We start from the raw sequence: 5,000 nt of genomic DNA, 5'->3' as shown, positions 1-5,000 counted from the left end.
GTTATTGTCGTTTGATAATGGTTACATAACAGCTCACCAATGTACTATAACTGTATATGTCTAGAAAGAATTATAGTGATTTTAAATTAAAAATTTCGTTCATTTAATTTTCTATCTATCTATCTATCTATCTATCTCTATATATAGTTGGGCATACATACGTACATACATACATAGACGCATACATAGATACATACATAGATACATAACCATACCAGTACTCATACCAACATTTGGGCTGCTTCATTGGACGCTTGGTGAGATCCGAGACATTGATGTGAAAACACGAAAAATACGAAAACAAAGCAGGGGAGGCTTAACATCGTTCCAAAATGCCTTTGAATGTCGCATCATATCCCTTAGGGAACATCTTTTAACCACCAAGTGTTGATGTGCATCCCTTGACCAAGTTTGCATACATGAGGCTGGTAACATCATAAGACTTGGAAGGCAGCTCTTTGAGCAACACACTGTCTGATAACCTAGAATACATGCCTAAAGAAGTCGCACGATTCCACTGCCACATATCATCAGATGAAAGGATGAATCTATATTAGCAGAATATTATGCATGGATATGTTAGTAGAAAGGTCCATGATGATGGTAACATCGATCATCAAAGCAGTTTATCATGGACCAATGACCGGGTTACAACATCCCACTTTGAAGAGTATGCGTTTGCAACCGAGCAACAGGATATAGCAACCAAGTACCTAATACACAAAAGGAATAGAGATGCAAGAAAAGCAGTAAAATGTAACAACCGATGCAGACTTTGTGGAGTTCATACTGAAGATATCACCCACATCATAAGCAGTTGTCTGAAAATGTCATCACGGTATTATCTACCGACGAGACATGACGGTTTAGTTAGGAAACTATAATGAAATTCTTCGGAAGGATAATCCCGAGGACAAAGAAATAAGAACCCACAATATGGTAGAAGCCATAGCCATTCATAATAAAAAGGAATGCTGGTGGAATGTACCAGTGAAGACCTCAGTAAAATATAAGTACAACAGACCTGATATAATGATTTGGGATGGAGAAAAGGAACTGTGTACAGTTGTGGAAATTAGCTGCCCAACGGATGTTAACATAAAGCTGAAGATCAATGAAAAGAGAATACCGATGCTGAATTATTGAGGAATCTGCAGTTACTTTATCCAGATTACAAGTTAAGGTTTATACCTGTAATTATTGGGGTCCTGGGGTATGTAACACACTGCCTAAGTACCAATCTTGAGAAAATAGGCTTCTCAAAACCAGAAAGGAGAAAGCTAATTCGAAGACTACAGATCCGATCCATCATTGGAACTGAAAAATTCTATAAAACTTTCCAGAAGTTTATCATTTAAATATATATAAGCATGTCTAGATATGTAACTATATGCATGATAATACATACATAAAACATATGAATCTACACATAAATATATACATACATTCATACATACATACATACATGCATACATACATACAAAAATACATACATACATACAAACAAAAATACTATGTTCTTGAAGTTGAAATTCCAATGAAGGAACCTTGGATGTAGGTTAGAAACTGGTTCATTCTCTTTTCGCAAGAATTCCTGAAAGAAACTGAATAATGACACACATACATACAGTACTTTGTTGCCACGACAATAAAATTTCAATAATTTAACTCGTAATAACTTCATGAAAAATGATTAAAATTTTGTTTCTTCTGCACTTTGTAGACATTCTTTTAACGGATACCATAGGTTTTCACCCATAAAGCTTAAATTTTGTTAATTTTATTAATAAATGACTGATATTTCTTTATCCAATCTTCGGCGAATGCATCTCGCAGGTCTATAATTGATGAAACTTTTGACTATCTTCAACGCAACTAACAATCTAGTTGTTCTAGTACAAGTTTTATGGATTAAGATTAAACTTTTGGGCTGCAGATGTCAAGGATTTAAATTCCCTGAGATATGTTACAGCTTGTATTACTTTGCTTGTATGTTATTGTACGCTCTACTTCCATAACTTAGAGTAATCTTATGTCGGAATCGATGGGTAATAAACCTCTGTTCATTTTATTTGATAATACTTTTGGCCACGCAAATGAGTTTCAACGAACATAAGCTACTTGGTGCCTAAACAGAAGTCATACGATAGCTCAAGGTCCCACCAGGTTAGCTGCTTTCGTCACATCATGTTACTGTATCTTTCTACACTGCTACTAGCCCTTGACTTGTTCGTGCGTAAATTCAATGATAACTTTTGTCACGTGGGCAATCATCGGTGTGTTTTATCAAATCAAAGTTAATATGGACCCAGAAACGTTAGATTTTGTTTTGTTTTGTTTTGTTTGCACTCAAAGAGAAAACGTAGTTAGAAAATTAAAAGCGATATCAACAGTGGTGTTGATGGGTCACCAAACTTTTCATAGATCATTCTATGCGCGTGCGCGCGCACACACACACACACACAAACATGTATGTGTGCCTGTACATACACATGCTTATATATGTATATATATGTATATCTAACTATCTATCTATCTATCTATCTATCTATCTATGTATCTATCTATCTATCTATCTATCTATCTATCTATCTATGTATCTATCTATCTATCTATCTATCTGTCTATCTATCTACCTATCTATCCATCCATTATCTATCTATCTATCTATCTATCTATCTATCTATCTATGTATCTATCTATCTATCTATCTGTCTGTCTATCTATCTACCTATCTATCTATCTATCTATCTATCTATCTATCTATCTATCTATATATATATATATATATATATATATATATATATATATATATATATATATACATATATATATACATACATATATATATATATATATATACATATATATATATATATACGTGTGTGCGTGTGCTTGTGCAAGTCCACGTATTTATAGAGAACATAGGAGAGGGGAAAAGAAGGAGAGATAGAAAGAGGGAGAAATAGAGAGAGAAACTGAAAGAATGTTCTGACGCTGATTACAAACATGTGCAATATGGTTGTGAGAAATACCTGAGGGGAACGTTATGCATACCAAATACTCATACAGAAGGGTCCTCACATATGTAATGTAATGAATTGAAAAACTTCGATTAACAGATTGATTCACCATGCAGAAAGCTTCCCTTAGGTTCTTCCCTTCGGCCAAGTTGTTTTTAATATTTGTGACAAATTTCATGATAGCAACAAGAAGTACAACGGGTCCGTGACATGCTTCGACTGCTGTTGTCAATGCTGCTGCTGATGATGATGATGACAATGATGATGACGATGATGGTGATAACGATGAAGAAGATTTTAGTGATGATGATGATGATGATGCGATGAAGATATAAATATGGAAGTATGAGAAATTCCTATTCGCGCTATTAATACGAGCATAGCGATTCTGATTAATAACACATTGTTGGACAAGGTTTGCAAGGTGATGTTCCTGGCGGAGATTAATAGTCATACTGGTGGAAGTAGCGACGTCGAAGACAACGAGGAATATGATGAAGATAACGATGATGATGCGAATGGTGATTACAATGATGGTAACGACGACCAGACGATAACGATGACGGTGATGATGGTAATGATGACACTGACGAAGATCATGATGATTGCGCTTACGATGCTGCAGCTGGAGGTAATGGTGATAATGATGATGAAGCAGGCGATGATGACAGCGACGACGACGACGGCGACATAGGCTACGACGACGACGATGATGAGTCAAAAATTTGCTTAGCTTTAAACGGGACATGAATATGAGAAAAAAAATCGTTTTCACGTTAACTTTGACCACCCAGCAGATGCCGCTGTGTACTACAGCGATCCAACACCTGAAGACAGGGTCGAAGCCGGCTGCCTTGGCATCAGCCTCCATGTACCGATGGTCGACCCTATCGAATGTTTCCGATTGATCTAAATTCATGAGATCCCCACGAAAGCCAGGTTTACACACTACCCTTTCTATGATGCATTGCATGGGGTGGAGGTTGTCGTGTATGGACCTGGCGCGTATTACTACAGCGATCCAACACCTGAAGACAGGGTCGAAGCCTTGGCATCAGCCTCCATGTACGGATGGTCGACCCTATCGAATGCTTCCGATTGATCTAAATTCATGAGAGCCCCACGAAAGCCAGGTTTACACACTACTCTTTCTATGATGCATTGCATGGGGTGGAGGTTGTCGTGTATGGACCTGGCGTGTATTACTACGGCGATCCAACACCTGAAGACAGGGTCGAAGCCTTGGCATCAGCCTCCATGTACGGATGGTCGACATATCGAATGCTTCTGATTGATCTAAATTCATGAGAGCCCCACCAAAGCCAGGTTTACACCCTACCCTTTCTATGATGCATTGCATGGGGTGGAGGTTGTCGTGTATGAATCTGGCGCGTATTGCGCAGGTTTGTGCCTCCCAACCTAATCATCGGTGACAAGCGCCAACCTCTTCCCTAAAAACTTAGCCAAAATTTTAAACTCTGTGTTGAGGAAAGTTATGGGCTTGAAGATATCTAATATATTCCTCTTGTTTTCGTTTTTCCTTATAGATGTCACTACGCCTTGGCTCACAGAACTGAGAATATTCCCGCTTTGCTGCCACTTGCAGTAGAGTCAGGTGGTGGTGGTGGTGGTGGCAGCGGGGCGGTGGAGGTAGTGGTGGCGGCGGTGGTAGTAGTGGTGGCGGTGGTGGTGGTTGTGTTAATGATAATGATTATGAGGTGAAAACAACAAGCACTCAAGTTTTGAGGCAACAACCCGGATTTAGTGAAAAAAAAAAAAAAAAACCGTTGAGAAATACTAGGAATGTTGAAATTAACATTTTAAAAAACTGATGATGATACTGATGCTGTTTATGGGGATGGTGGCGGTTGTAGTGGAGTGGAAGGTGGTGATGCTGATGATGATGATGATGATGATGACAATGATGAGAATGATGACGATAATGGTGATGTTAATTATAAGGAAGGTAATGAAGAT

Source organism: Octopus sinensis, linkage group LG5, assembly GCF_006345805.1.
Source record: "Octopus sinensis linkage group LG5, ASM634580v1, whole genome shotgun sequence".
Lineage (NCBI taxonomy): Eukaryota > Metazoa > Mollusca > Cephalopoda > Octopoda > Octopodidae > Octopus > Octopus sinensis.
This window is presented reverse-complemented; position numbering follows the sequence as displayed.